The sequence below is a fragment of the Neophocaena asiaeorientalis genome, unplaced genomic scaffold, assembly GCF_003031525.2.
Source record: "Neophocaena asiaeorientalis asiaeorientalis breed wild unplaced genomic scaffold, Neophocaena_asiaeorientalis_V1.1 scaffold177, whole genome shotgun sequence".
Lineage (NCBI taxonomy): Eukaryota > Metazoa > Chordata > Mammalia > Artiodactyla > Phocoenidae > Neophocaena > Neophocaena asiaeorientalis.
The window spans coordinates 19,048,650-19,071,570 of NW_020172779.1; the positions used below are offsets into that span (position 1 = coordinate 19,048,650).

Here is a 22,921-nt window from a genome sequence, read left to right on the forward strand (position 1 = left end):
TATATATATATATATATATATATATAATGAAATATTACTCAGCCATTAAAAAAGAATGAAATGATGCCATTTGCAGCAACATGGATAAGCCTCGAGATTATCTTTAGACTGTTTTTACTTATTGTTTGGAGACCAGACCAGTGGTCCAATGAGAAGGTGTAGATTTGTCTTCCTAAATATCTGTCTTCTTTTGTATGTGTCAGGGTTGATACCATGGATGAGTATCTTTAAGGAGAGTTAGAACTTTGAGGGAAAACAAGTCTGATGGAAAGAAGGTGGGAGGGGCAACAGAAGGGGATAGAAGGAAGAGGAGGGCAGTAGAAAAAAGGGAGCAGAGCAGATGAGAGAGACACCTCTTCAGTGGCTCCCATTGTCCAAACAGTTTAATCTGGAACTTCAAACCAGAAAGCAAGAGTAAAAAATTTTTAGGTTCTGCTGTTTCTTTCCCCCCAAATGACTGATACCAATACTTTGCATATCTTATGTGCCTCTAAATGCTTACAACTCAAGTTACCTTCCCTCTGCTGAGAGCCCCCTCCAGCCCCAGAGGGCTCTGTGAGCGCAGATTACAAAGCACAGGTGCTGCTTATCTGACATGGACCCTCTACCCCAGAGTCCAAGCCGGGGAGCTCTCACGGGCATTGACTTGTAGACCGAATCTCACTCCCACTCTGGGAACACGGTCATGGCTCTGCCAGTACACAGGAGCTCCCCCAGAGAATCAGGTTTGCGCTAAGCAGTCAAAACCCTGGGGGACCCCTTCCAGCCCTCCAGGCCTGAGGACGGCTGGGTGAGGTCTGGGCTATTTGAAAACAAAGATTCTAAGAAGCTATCACAGCATTTCTTCGAACCCAGGCCACATTTATATGGGAGAACCTTCCAAAACATGAGAGTTCATGGAAGTTGAAAAGGCCAGGTCAGATTATGAGCAACTCAAGGTCAGAACCTTGGAGTTTATATGGTTTAGAACAGGATCTCCTTCAGCAAAGCAAAAACAGGTGTCCTAGACTTGCCCCACTGCTTTCTGGCTATGTGGCCTTGGGCAGGACAGTAAATAGGAGCTTAAGTGAAGCAAGAGTCACGCCCAGCTTATTTTACGTGATGAACGTCAGACTCAGATGAGATGAGAACTAAAGAGGTGTATGTATAACTGTGAAATTCTCAAAACCCAAGCAGATTTCCTGGTAAGATAAAGAGGATAATGATGATGACTCTTTACACTAGATAACTGTCTGGCTATTTCTAGGAACAGGAAGGACAGGAAGTCACCTTGAAGCCAAGGTTTATTATTGTTTCTCACTGTTTCAAAGAGTAGGCAGAAGAAAAAAGCCACCTGAAGCAGATGTTCTGTTTTTCCAGAGAGTGGGCAGAATGACCTTCAGTATCACATAAGCTTTGTCGGGTTGGTAAGGCCGCTGCACACGCTCTGCCAGGGCAGACAGGTGTGGCGTGACCTTCTGCGATTCCATCAAGGCGGCTACCTTTCCTGGAGACCCTATCACAGGAGTACAGGTGGAACGGTCTGCTTCGAGAGAGGAGGAAATTCTGGGAGCAAAGAGACCAAGATCTTGATGACCTTTTCTGGAGTTTGGAAGTTGGGGAGGTCTGTTACACTGGGACAGACTTTTCCTGATGTAGGAGGTATTAACATACTGTGTAGATCAGGCATGGAAAGCTTGTTCCTGGAAGTAGAAGGACTTTGAAGAAAGATGGGGCCTGAAATGATGACTCTGGACGTTGCCCACGGGCAAGGGGTTTGTAAGCAGAAGGCTGATTTTGTTACACGGTGACCTGAAAAGCTCTGTGGACCCATCTATCCTGGCACAAAGGCTGTGCTTTGTAGAGCAATGGCATTGGGGTTCCGAGGCTTGTGCCCACGAGGTCCGTAGGGATGCTTGTGGAAGCAAGTTCACCAGTGAGCGGACGAGCCTTCTCGGAACTCTAGAGAATCACCTTCAACAGAGCACCGGCACGGCCACGAGAAGCCCAGAGCAAGGGACCAAGCAACCCAGTTTTCTCCTAGCCTGGCATTCAGAAAAGGACCCCGGGTCCACTGTGGAATCTCAGAGCTTCTTGGACAATATGAGATGGGGGAGGCATGCTGGCACGTCTGCCAACAGGGCATTTAGAGACACAAGCCCATTTGTGGAATATCCAAAGAGTTGTGAACATACTGGCACCTTCAATATTTGAAGCGTATCAGACGGATGATACGTCAATAAAGGGCTGCATTTTAGTTGTCACTTTTATTTTGCCATTTGAAAGAAAGCAAATGTTCTTCTTACTTTCTACTTGACCCTCTGTACGTGGAATATTAAATATTTTGTTTTAGTGCCCATAGAGATGAGTGTAAGCCTTAACCATACCTCCAGATTAATATGTTTCTATGTGTTTTGCTATAAAATATATTAATTCATTAAATTCTTATGAATCACCTGCTATGCATCAAGTCATAGGTTAAAAAGAACAAAACAAAACAGATTCAGTCATCAACAATCATAGGGTTCCTTCATAGAGAACAGACCTGTGGTTGCTAAGGGGGAGGGGGAGTGGGGAAGGGATGGAGTGGGGGTTTGCGACTGGCAGATGCAAACTACTGTATATAGAATGGATAACCAGCAAGATGGATAAACAACAGGATGGATAAACAACAAGATGGATAAACAACAAGGTCCTACTGTATGGCACAGGGAACTATGTTCAGTATCCTGTGATAAACCGTAATGGAAAAGAATACGAAAAAGAATGTATGTACGTATGTCTATATAGATACATACACACACACACACATATAAACTGAATCACTTTGCTGTACAGCAGAGATTAACACAACATTGTAAATCAACTCTACTTCAATAAAACAAAGTAAACGAAAATGAAACAAAACAAAAACAATCATAGGGTTCCTTGAAGGGTGCTCCTGTCTGGAACATCTATCCATGGAGTAGGGATGAGAAGTCCCTTAATTGTTCACCTCCACAGACTTCTCCTCGTCTGAACGAATTTCTCAGCTTTCCAGATACACTGCATTATTTAAAACATCTTATATAGGCTACTTTAACAGTTTTAATGGAGGGAGCAAATCCTGTACAACAAACTGGGTTTGGGCACAGATGTTGTTACTTATAACTCTATGGTTTGAAAAAGTCACTTCTGGGCTTCCCCGGTGGCGCAGTGGTTGAGAGTCCGCCTGCCGATGCAGGGGAAATAGGTTCGTGCCCCGGTCCGGGAAGATCCCACATGCCGCGGAGGGGCTGGGCCCGTGAGCCATGGCCGCTGAGCCTGCGCTCCGCAACGGGAGAGGCCACAGCAGTGAGAGGCCCGCGTACCGCAAAAAAAAAAAAAAGAAAAAGTCACTTCTCTGTAAAGATACAACAGACTCGAAACCGTCTGGCTCATTTCACGTTGCTCTACAAAAGCTAGCCCGGGATTGGTTCGTCTGAGTTCCAGGCACTTTATATTCCTTATCTCACTTGACCTTGGGTATGACAGTCTTCATTTCCCTCATGAGGGAACTCAGGATCATTGGGTTAAGTTACATCCTCAGCAACAAATGTATCAACAGTAGACGGTGACTCCAATCATGTGCTTCTTTTCATTCCTTCATCTCTGAGTCTGTTTACTCATTTATTATTTAACTAAACGACCCCGTGGACCATGTTAGACATAATACCAGTCACTGGTGACGGTACAGCAACGAGAAGGGCTATAGCCTGCAGTGTTTAGCGCAATACTTCCCAGCTTCTTTCTCTCCTCAGCGCACTCACAATACTCCATCACTTCTGTTTCACAGAAAAAGAACTGAAGTCCTAGCATGATGGAACAGCAGGCCTCGTGTATTATACTCACTCAAATACACACTGAATCAGTCAATTAATTAGTTATTAATGAAGGCAGGGATACAAAGGGATGATTTTTGGAAGGTTCCCTATGTTGGGGGGAAGCTCCAGTTCCCAGGACGTCTGACTCCTATCTTAGTCTGCAAGAAAACTCGAGTTACGAAGCAGAGACCGTGGCCTGGCAGAATTCATGCCTGCAGAAGGAGGGCAACTAAACCAAAGAACACAGGAAAGAGAAAAATACCCTTTAAATTCCTGAAAATGAACAAGGGCTGCTGATGTAATTTAGCCGTGAGCATCCTCCCATCAACACTGAGTGGCCTTAATTACTTAATTATAAACCCTTTTCACCTACCTATTAGAATGAGCCCAGTCAGGCTAGCACTTGATAACACTTTATTAGCCAATAATGTGCACTGCTATGTAATTTCAAAAGTAAAAGGCCAGAGGGCCGCCTCTAACACACTCCAGTTGCCCAAGACTTCCCCTGCTGGGCTTCCTTCCGATCGGTCCTAACCCCTGTGCAGTCTCAGGTATTTCCATTTGTATTCTAATTATAGAGTCCAGTCCATGGCCCTGCCCCTCACGCTTTTGTAACGACAAGAAATGGATTGGAGTTCAAAGACACGGATTTCCTCAGGGCTCTGCCATTTGTACACCACGCACCTGTGAACAAGGAACTTACCTGGTCTGAACCTGGGTTTCTACCCCTGTGACCTGGGGATGGGAGTTCAAAGGTTGGGAGGGTTGAATGAGATGACCTAGGAGTGCACTGGGCACAGAGTCTAACATTTAACAGGTGGTCTCAGAGAAATGGCAGTGAATATACTGCTGGATGGAGAGAAGCGTGCAGCTGATGTGACGATGAAACGTTATCCACGGTGGAATTCTAGCAGCTGCTAGCAGAACTCTCGAGGGAAGTGGAAAGAGAATCCTCAATTGTTTCTTGATCCTGGGAAGACAGCAGGCTTGGCACAGGGCAGTGGGCACTGCCTGGAAAGACAGTGTTTCAGGAATCTCCCTGTTTATAGCTGGGAGTCTTTCAGTGAGATGTTAACTCTCCCAGCCTTAGTTCGTTCACAGACAAAAATGGCAATAATGATTTGACTCACCAGGGTGGCAAGAAGATGATTCCTTATTTTTTTGTTTGTTTGTTTTTGTTTGTTTTTCTTTTTTACACTGTATATCTAGTTTTATTTTTTTAACATCTTTATTGGAGTATAATTGCTTTACAGTGGTGTGTTAGTTTCTGCTCTATAACAAAGTGAATCAGCTCTACATATACATACATCCTCATATCCCCTCCCTCTTGCGTCTCCCTCCCTCCCACCCTCCCTATCCCACCCCTCTAGGTGGTCACAAAGCACCGAGCTGATCTCCCTGTGCTATGTGGCTGCTTCCCACTAGCCATCTATTTTACGTTTGGTAGTGTATATATGTCCATGCCACTCTCTCACTTCGTCCCAGCTTCCCCTTCCCGCTCCCCACCTGCCTGCTGATGGCAAGTAGCTACGTTCGTGGTTTCCCTCTCCTCCCTGCTCCCCCTGGGATGGCTCCTCCTGCTCTTCCCATCTCTGTGTTGGAGACCTCCATCTACGTCTTGCTGTTTCCAAGACTTTATACGCCACTCACAAGCTGAGAACCCTCAAATGCCTGACGCCAGCTGCACCTTTGTCCTGAGTGGACCTGATCCCTCGCCCACTCGACATTACTCCTTTGATGTCAAATCCACACCATAAACTTACATACCCAATATAGAACCTTCGGTTGTGTCCCTCCCCCAATCTCTCTCTTTTTTTTTTTAATCAAGTACTTCTTGTTATTTTATTATTGGTAAATAATGGAAGAAAAATGGTCCTCATTTTTATATCACTTTTTTTTTACATCATTCTTACAGCACTCTTTTTTTTTTGGCTAATTTTGTTGTTTAGTCTCCTGTTGCTTTTAGGTATTATAAATTTTTTTAACATCCTTATTGGAGTATAATTGCTCTACAATGGTGTGTTAGTTTCTGCTTTATAACAAAGTGAATAAAAAACATGGAACGCTTCCCGAATTTGCGTGTCATCCTGGCACAAGGGCCATGCTAATGTCATTCCAATTTTAGCATATGTGCTGCCAAAGCGAGCACCCTCCCCCAATCTCTCAACCACAGACAGTAAAATACTTCCTGGTCATCTTCGATTCCTCTTTCTCCCTTACCCTCTCACCCAATCCATAAATCCTGTGGGTTTACGTTCAAAACGCGGTTCTGATGAATCCCTTCTGGGTCACTTCATAATCTTCTCTCCACAGAGCATATGGAAAACTTTATTTCTCCTTCTATTATGACTACTCTTTAGTCTATTCATATAAAATATAAAGCAGACTTCATCACCGCCCTCCCCCCACTGCATTTAGCATAAAATCTACATTACCTACTACGGTCGAACTGGCCCTAAATGACCGGTTTGGAAGCTGTAGTCCAGGTGAGGGTTTAGCACAGAGCCAGGCCTTTTCCTGAAGTCTAGGTCAGGCAAATATTGACCAAACGCATGACTGACCAAGGCTCCAAGTGGTCCGATCACTGAGAATCTGGCAACGATGTTTAATAAACATTTGTGGAAGTGAACTGAATCTGGGCTCCAGCAGCCTGCCGCTCAGGGATCTGTTTGCTGCTATGTCCTCAAGATGACCCGGAATCCACACCTCTCCTGTTCCCTTACACACAGCCAGTGCTAAGTATGCCTGAAATATACAGCCTGGGGTTTTCTGAGAGGGGTATAAGCAAGGCTCCACCTTCTAATTCTGAAACCCATTCTGTTCAAAAGTCATCAGACCCAGCAAATGGGAGGCAAAGAGCCCTGTTTATGTGATTCAGACTTTCCCGAGCCATCTGCCTCGGCCATATGCTTCCCAAGGAGAACTAAGTATAGCACAATTGCAGCTAATCAAATCTTTGTAAGAGCTGCAGCATCCCCGCCCAGTTACGGGCCTGGCACATTCCAAGGAGCACAGAGCCCTTCTCCAGCCCAAGGTGAACTTGGCCTTAATGGGAAACCACAGAATGTAGGGGGCAGTTGTGACTTGCTAGGAAAATATCAGGGAGTGCTGAGAGTAGGTGAGAACAGGTGGTCACTCTTTCTCTTCCACAGAGACGGAAGTCCCCCCCAGAGGATCAGCCCCGTGGCCATGGCCGAGCCAAGACTGACCAGTCCAGAGAGAGAGCTGCGCCCCAGGCCCCAACTCTCTCCAAGAGCTGAGCACACCACTGTCCCCTCCCCAAGCCGTGAATGAGTGGAGCTCCCCCCGGTCAAGGCCATTCTCACCTGGACTCTCCTCCAATGCCTCACCTTCCTCTATTACACCCCTGTCTGTTAGGACACATACCCCAAATGGTTAGCACAGGTACCTACCAATCAGAATGCGTGCCAAGCACAGTGATGAGCCGTGTCCTGGAGGCCATCTGCTGTGCCAGACGCAAATCCTTTATTTATGGACTACAGGGAATGCGAGGGTTTGGGAGAGGGACCAGGTTAACTGGCCAGTGGAGGGGCAGCTTAGGCATCTGAGGGCAGTGGCTACCCTGACAACCGCCCCTACCAGATGCATTGGCTGAACATCGCCCCTCGGTAAAATGAACATGGTTTCTCCAAACCACGTGCAGGGCAGCCCAGCCTCTCTGCTAAGACCTATCCCTGCAGCTAGAGGGGTTTTTTTTTTGCCCCTCAGAAGTCCCATGCTTTCATCTCACTCCTTCTCCCTCTAAACTCAGTGTCAGCCCAGAGGAACCTGAGCGCCTGTCCTCCAGGACATGGGTGGCCTTGCAGCCGCTACTTCCCCCTTCCCCGCATCAGCAGCTTGTCCTTCTGCTGTGCGTCTGTACGTGGACCTGGAAACTACCCCAGGGCAGCTCTCCTCTCTCCAACACAAACCATCTCCGTCGCTAGATACCCCCAGGCTCTCAAAGCTGGTCTGCATGCCTTAGAGTCCTGGACTCTGATGGGTCACCCTGACTCAGACCTGGCAGTGGCTGAACCTAGTAATTGACCTTCAACTTCCCACACAGCAAATGCAGGACACAAGGGTGTCTACCCCATGCCCTGACCCAACCGAGATATTCCTTGATCTGAACTTCTTAACTCCAGCCTACAACTGGACCAGTCTCAGCACAGCTGGAGTGTTTGGCAACCACCCACTCACGTGGCGCTGACACCGCAGGGAGTAGGACCCTGAGGAATTGAGCTAGGATCTGCTCCCTCCCCATCTCCCTGGCCAACTTCACTCTCCCCTTCAGCAGCTTTCTCTGACAGTCACAGCCTAGAGGGAATGTGGATCCTACACGTTCACTCAGCATTCGGAAGATGCTCCATTTCTGACTGTACCCCCCTCAACACACTTACACCCCATTCATCAAAAATATTGAGAATTCCAGGGTCCGTGATGGATCTGCGGACGTGAGACAGTCCCTGTTCTTGAAGAAGGCCGTTATCATTCTCTTCCCATGAATAAATGTCATGATTTCCCCCAACAGTTTCACCCTTTGAATTGTGCACTTATAACCCATCACAGGTGATCCATGGGTGTTTGGTCAATTACAGAGATACGGCTAGATGGCGTGAGGAATGTCAGAGAACTGTTTAGACCACTGGGGCTTGGGGGGAAGGGGCACTGCTAAGAGGTCTGGGTTAGTGTCTCAATCTTTCCCTATTACAAGGACGTGATGTTCATCACTTTGCTTTCTGTAAAATGCAGCTATAATCTCTAATTATGGTATTGTCATGAGTACCAAATTAGATCACAGGAAGCAATGTCTATGGTTCGCTAAAATGAACACTACTTTTCAATGTTCTAATTACTTTCTTAATTCTTTGGGGGGGAGGGAGTTACTGGCTAATAGCGACTTCTACCATGTCGAATACAAGTTCATTTCTGATTTGAACTAACAGCTAATAAAACTAATACAGATTATGGTATTGATAATTTTCAGAGGTCCTAGCGTGGTGCTTGCTCGAAGTGGGTAATCTATGAATATTCTTTGAAGATTCTTTTTCCTGTGACCTTTTTCCCACTAAGCCTTCTTCTTCTCATTCACCATAGACCCTGCTTGTTTTGTCCCTTCTTCAGACATTCTCTCTACGGCCCAGGCAGATCACTGCTCCCTCTTCTGACCCCAGGGCAGTCTGCAGCAGCTGGCTTAGAGCACCTGCCGTGTGCAGTTGCAGTTCTGCGTGACTCTCCTCTGAGCCCGCAGAATCCATCACTCACCACCGCATTCTAGCTTCTAGCAAGGAGCCTGGCGTAAAAGAACACAATTAATATTCTTTTAATGAATTGATAGCCTCATCCTCATCTCAAAAGCCTGTGTCTCCTTGCAAATGTCACCCCTTCATGGAGATTTTCCCGTTCATTGTAGTTACAAGTAGCCCAGGCTCTGAAATCAGCTCTGCATTCAAGTTCAGACTCTCCATTCACTCGTAATTTGTTTCTACATTTTTTCATTTAGTCTTCTTAAAGAAAATGATTGAAGTATAGTATATAGTATATACTCCATTATAGGTTATTACAAGATAATGGGTATAATTCCTTTGTTTTATACAGCATAGTTTTGTTACTTATCTATTTATATAAAATAGTTTGTTAATCCCATACCCCTATCTTGCCCCTTCCCCCCTTCCCTCTCCCCTCTGGTAACTACCGGTTTATTTTCTGTACCTGTGAATCTGTTTCTGTTTTGCTGTATACATTTGTTTGTATTATTTTTTTTAGAGTCCACATAGAAGTGATATAGTACAGTATTTGCCTCTAACTACTTTCACTAAGCATAATATTTTCTAGGTTCATGGACATTGCTGCAAATGGCAGAATTTCATTGTTTTTATGGTGGAATAATACTCCATTATATATATATATATCTCACATTTTCTTCATCCATTCGTCTGTCCATGGACACTTGGGTTGTTGCCATATCTTGGCTATTGTAAAGAGTGTTGCTATGAACACTAGGGTGCGTGCATCTTTTCAAATTAGTGTTTTTGATTTTTCCACTTGCAAATTACTTATGCTTTTTGAGCCTAATGTCCTTCATGTGTAAACTAACCATAAAAACCTCTTCTTCTAAAGCGTTATCGTGAAAGTTAGATAAGACAGTGATTGGCGGTATTATTATTATTAACGGTGCGCTTTATCCATGTTCACGCCTTTGTTGTGTGTATTCCACCTTCTGCTTTATTCAGCTCGGAATCACCTTATCCTCACCCACATGCCAACCCCCTCCCCCATCGTTCTACAAGCTACTTGAAAGCACAGACGATAGGATGGTCATTCGAGTGTCTTTCCTGTGACCTAGGTGAGTGCTTTGAATAAACCAGGTGCTCAATACTCTGGCAAAGTAATAGGTAGAGCATGAGCCTGGTTACCTCCAAAGGTAGACGGAGTCCTCATTGAGGAAGACAAATTGTCCTTTTTCATCTGAGCCACTGTTCTAAGTCTGAGAATCCACACATCCACGTGGGGACTACTAGCTAAAAGGAAATCACATAGTTCTGTAAACCCATTTCACAGATAGGAACTGGGAGGCTCAAGAAGATGGAGAATCCAGCCTAAGGGCAGAACTAGCAGTAGAACCCAGAATCCAGCCTCCAAGTCCAGGGCTCTTCCTCCTGCCCCTCGACGGCCTCCCTTGGTGCTCACTGGGGCACTGAAGGACTGTTTGCAAGGCTGTTTCAATGCCTTTGTGTCCGAGCAAATTCTATAAACAGCATCTGAAAGTTGCAGCAGCACCTGCCTGGGTGTCAGCCAAGGCTTGGCCAGTGGGCTCCAAGATCAATGCACACCTAGGCCTGTGTCCTCAGAATCAATTATTGCAGATTTAGATTCAATAACCAGATGGCCTCTTCTCTCAGGCTCATTTTTCTGCACGTCTCCACTTTGGCGCAGAGGTGATCGTGCAAACTTGCTGATGTGCACCACAGCCGCCATCACCCACCTGGCATGAGCTGGGGGCAGGAGACAGGGACAGCTCTCCTTTCCGACATCCCGGCAGAGTCGGTCTCCCCCACTGCATGCTGGGCTGCCACGGTATCACATGCCTCGTGATCACACCTCATCTCATTTTTTTTTTTTTTTTTTTGCGGTACGCAGGCCTCTCACTGCTGTGGCCTCTCCCGTTGCGGAGCACAGGCTCCGGACGCCCAGGCTCAGCGGCCATGGCTCACGGGCCCAGCCGCTCCACAGAATGTGGGACCTTCCCGGACCAGTGCATGAACCCGTGTCTCCTGCATCGGCGGGCGGACTCTCAACCACTGCGCCACCAGGGAAGCCCCTTCTCATTATTTAATGTCTGTTTGAGTTTCCTGGGATTCAGTCATGTAGTTCATCTCAGCAGCCATATGGCTGGGGCTGAGAAAAAGTAAACTTTTAATGACTGCAATGATTTTCCCTTCTTTATTTTACGTATTTAACTTCTCCTGAACTAGATCCTTCCCAACGGCTTTTTTTTTTTTAACATCTTTATTGGAGTATAATTGCTTCACAATGGTGTGTTAGTTTCTGCTTTATAACAAAGTGAATCAGCTATACATATACACATATCCCCATATCCCCTTCCCTCTTGCGTCTCCCTGCCACCCTCCCTATCCCACCCCTCTAGGTGGTCACAAAGCACTGAGCTGATCTCCCTGTGCTATACGGCTACTTCCCACTAGCTATCTATTTTACATTTGGTAGTGTATAGATGTCCATGCCACTCCCTCACTTCACCCCAGCTTCCACTTCTGCTTCCCCTTCCCCCTCCCCATGTCCTCAAGTCCATTCTCTACATCTGCATCTTTATTCCTGTCCTGCCCCTACGTTCTTCAGAACCTTTTTTTTTTTTAGATTCCATATATATCCAATGGCTTTTAAGCGAAGTCAATTTTCTCTCCTTAGGACTAAAATACATACAAAAGCCAAAACTCTCAGCCCTCCTGGCTATCACTCTCTCTCTCTCCCTCCTTGCCCGAGCAGTGACGCTTACCCAAAGAATGCCTCTACTGGCTGTCTCCATTTCTTCATCATTTTACTCACACTTCAGTGCCCCCAAAATCTAGTTTCTGGACCCTTATCACCACCCAAAGAGCTCCTATCAAGGTGATGAATGCGCTAGCTGTCACTAAGATGTCCAGGCAAGTTTTAATGCACGTTGTACTTGAATTCTCAGAAACTTTCTGCAATGTCGGTCAATGCCTCCTCCTTGAACTATCCCCTTCCCGTGGCCTCTGTGAAATCAAGTTCCACTAGTTTCCTCTTGACTCTAGGGTAGCTTTCATCTGCCTCCTTATCAAAGTCATCTCCCTGCTGCCCTCAGTGTCACTCCCCACCTCCCTTACAGCGGTTTGTTTTACTTAAGTTACTGCTGGAGTCATACTGACTGTATTCTCTTCCAACCAGAATGTAAGCCCAGTGAGAGCACTAAATTGGTCTGTTTTATGCATTCTCCAAGCCTTGTACATAAAACGGAATGCAGTACATAGCCGGTCAATGAATCCATGCGTCTAACCCAGACTTCTCCTCTACGTTCAAGACCTTGAAGTCCAGTCGCCTACTTGAGATCTTCTGTTTGGATTTTCAGAGGCAGCACATACTTAGCATATTTCAAACCACCACTAGAGGGGGAAAAAACAGCTAAGATGCTGGTTTCTCTTCCAACATTGCTTATTTGAGTAAATGGCTCTATGAGCCACCTTGTCGTGTAAACCGGAAATCTGAGTCACCGTCTCCCTCCGCCTTCTGAGTGTGATCCCTCAGCTCTCCATCTCAACCACCAACCAAGCCTGCCCGTGCTCACCTGGCTTCTCACCTGGACGGCTCAATGGCCTTCGTTCTGCTCAACCTTGCTTCTGGTCTGTCTCTCTACAATATTTCCAAGGAAGCATATTTTCAGTACACAAATAGAATCAAGCTGCTGCCCTGCTCAAAATCTTTCAGTATCTTTCCATTCCCTTTAGGATACAGGAAACACTTTTTTGCCCTAATACAGTCCTCAAAGCCAATTTGCCCGTTTATCCTCATCTTGTTCCAGGATCCCTTGTTCACTCTTCCGCAGCCACAGTGGCCTGTCGTCCCCCTTTTGTCACTGCATCACCTTTGCCCATGCCGCTCCTTCTGCCTGGAGTGGCCCTTCCCTTCCCTGTGGATCATGCCAACTTCTGCTCACCCATCTCTTTCCCCAGAGAATGTTCTCTCATCGCCCTAAACCTTGTCAAACCCATGATTACAAGCCCTCATAACACAAGGCATCTCTCTGAGTACTGTGATATTAGTTGGTGTAAAAATGACCTTGACTGTTTGAATAATCTCCTACGTTAGACCAAGTCTTCTGTGAAAGACAGGTTCCTTTTGCTCAAACAGAACTATCTGCTTGATAGATATTTGTTGAATGTGAAATTTTAAAATATATATTTTTAGGTTTGAAAAAAAGGATAAAGTCTCTAACCTACTGACTTTTTAATATCTTTAAAAAAATCATTTCCTTCTCATTTGATCATTAAAAAAAAATCATCAAACGAGTTATCCACTTGAAACAAAACTAGCAGTGTAATTGTGGCAATGATCCAGAAACACCCAACTCCTTGACTCCACTGATTTATAAACTCTCTGAGATGGTTTCCTCCTTTGAAGATGGAAACTGAGATACTTGTCTCCAAGGACTGCTGTGAGAATTGATAAAACAGTATTTACAAAATACCTAGCACAGTGCCTGGTACGTCAGTTGCAATATGAATAGAAATGTACTAGTGCCATTGCTACCGATCCATGGAAATATGGGTCATCCACTGGTACCTATTTCAGAAGGCTGAGGCAAAGTGCACTGACTCCAATGAAGATAAACAAGAACGTTCATTTTCAGGAGTCATGACTTTTATCGCACTTTAAACTTTAACAATATTGACCCAAACTGCTCTAAACCAAGGCAATCAATACTGGAGAGCATGTGCTCAGCTGAAGCTTTCAAACAGAATTTAGATGAAAGGGAAAGCATCTTTCAGTGAGGTCTGGAAGTGATGTGAAATTCTTGTCATCCACCTACTCATTCTTTCATCCATCCATCAGTCCATGGACTCCGCACCTCAGCACTGAGTGACAAAGCTGTGATAGCAGGTGTGTGAGTCATGGCGGTAAGCAAGTTTCTGTCCTCCTAGGACTTACACTGTGGTAAGGCGGGGGGGAAAGAAATGCTCGAGTAATCATTCAGTTATAACGTCATACATGCTACAAAAAGAGAAACGGAAGGGAATATGGCACACTTAATCTGGGGTGCGGGAAGCGTATGACCTAAAGGTGAGAAGAGGCATCTTATGGGCTATGACAACTGAAGTTTGACAGTGGCCACAACAGACCCTACAAACCAATGTGAAGGGCTAGACTCAAAATCAAGGCTCACAAAGGGAGTGGATGAGAACCACGACTCTAAATTCCTCAGTTAGATTAGAGGAGTGACATGGCATCAGGTAGAGAGGGAAGAAAGAGGTTTAGAGAGAACAAGCATACAGATGTTTGGAGAAAGCTGTTGCTATGAAGTCAGTCTCTATTTACACCACCTCCAAAGGAGGAGAGAAAAGGTGTCACCTCCTCTCATCCAAGCACGGAGGGCCTACCCAAACAGCTTAATACAGATCCCTCCAGTTCGGGGACCGGAGGACCAGTGCATGTTTGACTTCTCAAAAAGTTAAGGCCACTCCATGCAGGAGAGAGGTTAATGCATTGGGATAAGCTTAGACATTCAGAATTTGTTGAGGCAAAGGAGACATTATTTATGGACCAGACATGAGATCTGTAGGGAGAGCTGACCTGGTGCCATTTTAAGGCCAGCTCAGGGGAACCACGTGAGTGACAAGAAGATCCCGGCAGGGGAAGTCTATGTGAGTGAAAGACATCCAATTATCAGATGGAGATCCAGGGCAGGCTGAGCCAGCAGGGAGGTGTGTGGAGTTGCTGATACGGGACCCCTGAGGTTGCACCCCATTAGCAGCATGGAACACCAGCTCACATGAAAATGATGGTGAAGCCAAACAGACCCAGATACAAATCCCCGTCCCACCATGTTCCTCCCTAAGCCTCAGTTTCCCCAGCTATAACTGGGAATACTGTTGACTATAACCATAGATTGCTGGGAAGAATACATCCCCATTTGTAGGACTGACAGGAAAGCTCAACTTAAGCTGAGAAGCAAAAGCTTTGAAACATCAGACTCCAAAGGTTAGCATGACTTTGTCTAAAACAAAGATAAAGGACAAGCTACAGACTAGGAGAAGATATTTTCTACACGATACATCAAGGAATTGTGAGCAAAGCTGTGCTTGGCAGGAGGTAGGAGACAAAATTACATCAATAAGGAGCAAATCGTCCAAAAACAGCAGCAAAGGTTGTAAATGGGAAACTCATAAAAGGGAAAATAAGAATAGCTCATAAACACATGAAAGGAAAGCTATTAGGGAAAGGCAGACAAAACAAGATACTAGATTTGTGCAGGGAAATATCCTCATGAACTGCTGGTGGAAGTCTGAACTGGAACTTTGAAACGCCTTCTGGCAGTTTTCTTTCATTTAAATCTGCACATCTGCACGCCCGATAGATGCTTTAGCAACAGGGCTTTTTGTCATCTAGAGCAGGTCCTCACACATTCGCACAAGGAGGCGGCACAGCAATGTTGCCTGAGCTGTCATTGTGTGCAAATGCCCCCCGAACAGTGGTGTGCCAGCACAAGTCTAAAAACTGTCTTCCAAACAGAACTGATCTGTAACGTTTGCTGATTTCCTGGTGCAAACAGTCCTCCACCCCCTCCATGGCCAGTTTCAAGCTACCCACATGAAGTCACCAAACCCGAGAAGAGATGCACACAGTCAACTCTCAGGCGCAGGTGTGAGATGACCACAGCACACCTCGGTCTCCACCTGCATATGTGAACAGACTCTGTCAAAGTAAGAAGAAAATAAAATCTACCCATTATCTCTTGGTGAGTAGAACACGAAATGAAATGCAGAGAACGTAGACCCGCAAGTTAGCCATGGTTTCTTTGGGGATGGGATAGTGGGCAAAAATATTTGGAGCCTGATTTGTAACGTGCTCAAGGAGAATTTAGTCATAGATCACTTATGCAATCCAATTCATAAAATACTGAAATTGTTAAAATGACAGAATGGTGTTACTTATGCAGCAAATTAATGAGATGGCCAATTAATGTTGATTCCTTTATTAGTCTCTCTTCTACCATTAGCTCCCGTGAACCCTGTGGGAAACAAATTAAGTTTGTTCATTCATCCATTAAATGCACTGTTACTGGGTGCCCACTTGTGCCAAGTGCTGCAGGAGAATACGGACGTGACCAAGACTTACATCAAATTCCCCAACCTGGGGGGGTCATAATCTTGTTGGTGGAGAAACCTGTGTCTGGCAGGTCCTTACGGAACGAAATCAGTGATTCTTAAAGTAAGAATGAGACATCAGACTGTCTACTCTAGTCTTCAAGGACATTTACTTTAAATTAAGAGGAATTAAGGAAATTCTTATTAAACATCTGTATTCATGAGACAGCTGTTCCAAGGGCCAGAAAGTTCAAACTGTCTTCAACAAGAAAGAAAACTTCTCAATCCAATAGTAGCACTAGCTTCAAGTATGGCTTGATTCCTTGGCCAAGGGATGAAACTCAAAACCCTGAATGCCTCTCTGCTTTCTCTTTCTCCACATCCCTTTGACTGTTCAGTAGACATCCCAAGGCTCTTCATACAATGGGACCATGGGCACAGCAGTCTCAGAATTGTCATCCTAGCACCCCAATAACCAGGAGGCTAGAGAGAGAAGACAGGTCCCTCCTTGGAGGTCCTTGTCCAGGGCCCAGGCATATACTGATTGCTTGAGCCCATCAAAGCCAGGCCTAGAGCTGGGAATCAATAGGCCACACTGCTGAGAGGATGGAAGAGGGACACTTCCCAAGGAAAATTAGGTCACTGTCGACAGAAAAAGTGAGTATAGAATCCAAAAAGTCAGCTGCTTCAAGACTGCCACTTACCATGCTAGAGCTTCATGCTGTTTGAGCCATTTGGTTGAACAACAAAAAACAGGCCTCTTCTTCCCCAGGGGAAATTAAAACTCAGGAATTTTAAATGAATTTCTGACTCTTCAAACTGCAAATGGAGGGCCTTTTTCATAATGGAGCAAAAACAATCATTTATCGTGAAAATGTTCATTAGATTTCAAGTTCTTGAATTAAAATAGCAGCTTTTCCATTGACTAGCGACCTCGGTCAATTCATTTAATGACTCTGGGTCTGTAAGGTTTCCACTTAATCTTTCTTTTTTTTTTTTTAATTTATTTTTTGCATGTTGCCTAGTGGTACATTCTTTTTTTTTTTAACATCTTTATTGGAGTATAATTGCTTTACAATGTTGTGTTAGTTTCTGCTGTATAACAAAGTGAATCAGCTGTATGTATACATATATCCCCATATCCCCTCCCTCTCGCATCTCCCTCCCACCCTCCCTATCCCACCCCTCTAGAGTGAAGTAAGTCGGAAAGAGAAAATTACTGTTATGCTAACACATATATATGGAATCTAAAAAAAAAAAAAGGTTATGAAGAACCTAGAGGCAAGACAGGAATAAAGATACAGATGTAGAGAATGGACTTGAGGACACGGGGAGGGGGAAGGGTAAGCTGGGATGAAGTGAGAGAGTGACATGGACTTATATATACTACCAAATGTAAAACAGATAGCTAGTGGGAAGCAGCCGCACAGCACAGGGAGATCAGCTCGGTGCTCTGTGTCACTTAATCTTTAAAGTTCCTTTTGGCCCTAAAACTCTGATGTATTTTGCACTTAAGTCTATTTTCTCTGGTTCTTATTTCAATGCCTTCAAGGCAATGATCTTTGGAGTCTTTTCTCAATGAAAGTGAACTAACCAGAAAGATTTAGATCACAATAGTTCCTCACAACTCCTGATGCAACTCTAAAATCCCAGGACGGCTGGTTCATCCCTTTGGTTAGAAGCCCTTTGCCCAGACTCCTCAAATGCACAAGCCCAAGGAAGACTGACACCCAAAAACAGTAAAGGCTCCCAGGGGATGGGTTTCTCAGACTGTGCTCCAAGGTAAGAAAAGTCTAGTCTAGTAGGAAGGGCACTGGTCTAGGAACCTGGCATGCAGGTTCCCACGGTGACTTTGACACTGAACCTTCAGGGCTACAATTTTCTAGAGGCAATGTCTCCTTATCTATAGCACATGAGTGCTGTCCCTGATGGGTACCCGGCATTGGGTACTGGGCCACACGCTGAGAACGGAAAGGAGTCATAACAGCACGATCCCCACCTTCACTGAGTTCTAGGCCGCAGGGACCAAGAGACGAGTCAAGTGGTTTTCACAGGAATACGTGCATATCATGATGACTGCCACAAAGCAAAGGCACCAGCACTCAGCCAGCTCAGGGGAGGCTTCCTGGGGGAAATGGACTTCAAGAAAAGTCCTTGGAAGCAACCTAAGTGCCCATCATCGGATGACTGGATAAAGAAGATGCGGCACATATATACAATGCAATATTACTCAGCCATAAAAAGAAACGAAATGGAGCTATTTGTAATGAGGTGGATAGACCTAGAGTCTGTCATACAGAGTGAAGGCAGAAAGAGAAAGACAAATACCATATGCTAACACATATATATGGAATTTAAGAAGAGAAAAAAATGTCATGAAGAACCTAGGGGTAAGACAGGAATAAAGACACAGACCTACTGGAGAACGGACTTGAGGATATGGGGAGGGGGAAGGGTGAGCTGTGACAGGGCGAGAGAGAGTCATGGACATATACACACTAACAAACGTTAGGTAGATGGCTAGTGGGAAGCAGCCCATGGCACAGGGAGATCAGCTCGGTGCTTTGTGACCGCCTGGAGGGGTGGGATAGGGTGGGAGGGAGGGAGATGCAAGAGGGAAGAGATGTGGGAACATATGTATATGTATAACTGATTCACTTTGTTATAAAGCAGAAACTAACACACCATTGTAAAGCAATTATACCCCAATAAAGATGTTAAAAAAAAAAAAAGAAAAGTCCTAAAGGAGAAGTAGGAGCAAGGAAGCAAAGGGGAGGACAGACAAAGGGAGATGCATAGTGTCCTACCTCTGGGTGCCTGCACACTAGTGGGAATGCTGGTGCACATGCAACGTGAATACATGGTAATAAGAAGTAAGAATTACCAAGAACGTTCAGATGAAATATGGGAAGATTCTGAGAAGCAAGGTCACTCTTACGTGGAAGATAAAAAGCTTGTGTAAATAGGAAAAGGAATGTGATGATCTGGTAATACAGTAGGACATAAGCAAGGAAAAACAGAGGGGGTGGGCTAAGCACATCTGGTAGGTATCACAGAACAAGCAAAGGCAACTACTTCCTGAGGGAAACGGGAAATAGCCCAGGCTGAGCCAGGGCGTGTGTCAGGGGAAAACTTGAAAGGTTTTATTTCAAAGACCTTGAAGATAAAGCTTAGAAATGTCCAGCTACTGGATGCTTCCTACGCTGTATCAAAAAAACCTCTCTCTAATTATCATACTAAGTGAAGTTAGAAAGAGAAAGACAAACACCATATGATACCACTTATATGTGGAATCTAAAATATGACACAGATGAACTTAGCTACTAGACAGAAACAGACTCACAGACATAGAGGACAGACTTGTGGTTGTCAAGGGGGAGGAAGGGGTGGGGGAGGGATGGAGTGGGAGTTTGCGGTTAGCAGATGCAAACTAGTATATACAGAATGGATAAACAACAAGGTCTTACTGTATAGTACAGGTAACTATATTCAGAATCCTGTGATAAACCATATGGAAAAGAATATGAAAAAGAATATGTATGTGTATACGTACATATATACTGAATCACTATGCTGTATGACAGAAATCAACACAACATTGTAAATCAACTATACTTCAATTAAGAAAAAAAAAATACTCTCTCTAAACGTTTGGTACTGTGGACTGAGACTCCCTCTTTCCAACACAGTCCCATCCTTGTTTCTTCTCTCAGTTCTCTGGCTTCCCTCCTCAGGCATCTTCATGAGCTTCTGTTCCTCTGCTCAGCCTAGGTGTTCATGGGGCCCCAGCCGTCCTTGGCTGCCTTCTCTTCAAAACCCACAGAACCTCCACGTGGAAACGTATCCCCAGTGCTGACATGAATCTCTGGGTATTTGCTGGTGACTCTGCATGAATGAACCTCAGCTTAAATCTTCCCTGGAAGCAGCCCTGAGTTTCCTGTGTGGAGGAAACAGAGGCACTGGGCACTTGTTTCAGTTTCAAAGACGTGGAACCAGGGATTGAACCCAGATAGACTGTAGATGCCGTTTTTGTGCTGTTCGATGGGTCTTCCATGTGTAAACACTCATTGAAACAATGGCATGAACATGTGGTTCACTGCCTCTTCTAAAAAAGGTTGAAAATATTTAAATAGTAAAATTGGGATGACGTGCAGTACCCTAAAAGCACATCCACGGGACACCGGCGGGGCAGCCCCTGAAGGTCTGATTTTGCTACTACAGTGTCCACGGGAGTGATGAGGGCTGCAATGTGAAGCGAGTGAGGCTGGGGAGGAGGCCGAGCCCAGGAAAGAAGACTGAGCCTGACCAGAGTGATGTCAGTGGGCTTGGAGAGGACCCGGAAGACCCGAGAAGGAGGAGAAAGTCCCAACTGATAGGACTTGAAATTTGATGCAGTGTGGAGGGGGTGCTGGTGGAGGGGTTCAAGGAGTAATTCTGGCCCATCTTGCAGGACCAGGTGGGTGGCAGGGCCATGTATCAACACTGCTGATTTATTCCTCCAGCTGATGCTCAGCAACAAGTCCTGTCCTTAGCACTGCGGGTGGAGTAGGGACCTGCCAGACCCTGGAGCCCGACTCACTGGGGTTGAATCCTTACTCCAAGACTCACTACCTGGGAGGCCTTGAGCCAGTCCATGAGCTCTGCATGCCTGAACTTCCTCTTCTGTACAATGGGACCTATTCCTGTAACTTATCACTTAGGGAAGGTGTGATAATAAAGTAAATCCATACACATAAATACGTAACATATTTGAAATATTCTATTTCGTGGCACACAGAAAACAGTGATGATTTACTGAAAGTAGCATTATTACCAAATCTTAGAGGAGACACAGACAATAAACACACATGGAATAAAACTAGCTGAAGTGGTGCGAAGAAAAATAAAGCAGAATAAGAAATTGAGTTATAACAGGAAATCTATTTTTTTTTTTAATAACTGGGCAAGGAGCCTCTCTGAGGAGGTGACATCTGAGCAGAGACCTGACCTGGATTCACTGAGAAAATAAGCTAGGTGAAGATTGCAGAGGAATGACCAACTTCACAGTGGAAGGACCCCCTAAGTTCAGAAGCTCTGAGTTGGGAATGAGCTTGGTGATTCAAGGAAGAGTAAGAGTGATGGGGTAGAAGGGAGAAGATGCGTTTAAGTGGAAAGTCAAGGATCAGACCATACAGGGGCCAATCAAGACCTGCTAAGGACTCTGTACTTTGTTCGACGGTCTGCACGAAGCAATATGATGCAGTAGTTAAGAGCCAGACCGCCTGAATGGGACCTCACCCCAGCCTCTTCCCGGATGTGCACATCAGCACCTTTATCTATAAAGTGGGGATAATAATAGCACCTACCCTATGGAGCTATGAGAAGTGAGAAAATTTAATATATGCAAAGAATACAGAACGGTGCCTGGTGTATATCAAGCACTCTGTATCATCATTAGAAGACTTTCAGTAGCGGTCCAACATAATCCAAATTATCTGTAAAAGGTACTACCCTGGCTTTTGTGTGAAGGTGATGCAGGTCAGCCTTTGGCAGTGGCGAACTAAAATGAGTTGAGTCCTGAGAGTGATGGAGAACGATCATTGCATTGGATATGGACTGAAAACTCCTCAGGCTGATGTGCAGCAACATGGATGGACCTAGAGACGATCACGCTAAGTGAAGTAAGTCAGACAGAGAAAGACAAACACCGTATGATATCGCTTGTGTGTGGAATCTAAACTACGACACGAGTGAACTTATCTACGAAATAGATTCACAGACGTGGAGAACAGACTAGTGGTTGCCAAGGGGGAGGTGAGGTAGAGAAGGGATGGACTTGGAGTGTGGGATTAGCAGATGCAAACTATTATATACAGGATGGATAAACAAGGTCCTACTGCACAGCACAGGGAACTATAGTCAATATCCTGGCATAAACCATAATGGAAAAGAATCTGAAAAAGAATGTATATATATGTATAACTGAATCACTTTGCAGAACAGCAGGAATTAACAACAGTGTAAATCAACTATACTGCAGTAAAATAAATTTTTTAAAAAAATTCTCAGGCTGGATGGCTCTGTGCATCTATATTACCTTAAAGTTTCCCTGAGAATATGTGCGTCCTGGGTCATGTTAAGTAAAGTCTTTAAAAAGCCACTGTCTTGGGCTTCCCTGGTGGTGCAGTGGTTGAGAGTCCGCCTGCCGATGCAGGGGACACGGGTTTGTGCCCCAGTCCGGGAAGATCCCACATGCCACAGAAACAACAGTGTAAATCAACTATACTGCAGTAAAATAAATTTTTTAAAAAAATTCTCAGGCTGGATGGCTCTGTGCATCTATATTACCTTAAAGTTTCCCTGAGAATATGTGCGTGCTGGGTCATGCTAAGTAAAGTCTTTTAAAAATCACTGTCTTGGGCTTCCCTGGTGGCGCAGTGGTTGAGAGTCCGCCTGCCGATGCAGGGGACGTGGGTTCGCACCCCGGTCCGGGAAGATCCCACATGCCGCGGAGTGGCTGTGCCCGTGAGCCTTGGCCGCTGAGCCTGCGCGTCCGGAGCCTGTGCTCCGCAACGGGAGAGGCCACAACAGTGAGAGGCCCGCGTACCACAAAAAAAAAAAAAAAAATCACTGTCTACTTAAAGTGGATGTATTATTACAAAAACAAAATTAATGGAATAAAAAGAAACAAAACTCTCATGCTTTTCTTTCAAGAACATTCTGAGTAAAAGCCATGCTCTTCAGAGAGTATGTGTTCCTCATAGCCTCTCCTTGGGATCT

General features: G+C 45.1%; 1 protein-coding gene and 1 pseudogene across 1 annotated transcript in view; both read right to left on the reverse strand.

Moving 5' to 3' along the window:
* The window catches only part of FAM135B (family with sequence similarity 135 member B), a 160,774-nt gene that overhangs the window by 90,806 nt on the left and 47,047 nt on the right, over positions 1 to 22,921 (reverse strand). The window lies entirely within an intron of this gene.
* On the reverse strand, positions 5,873 to 5,970 carry LOC112397214 (uncharacterized; annotated as a pseudogene).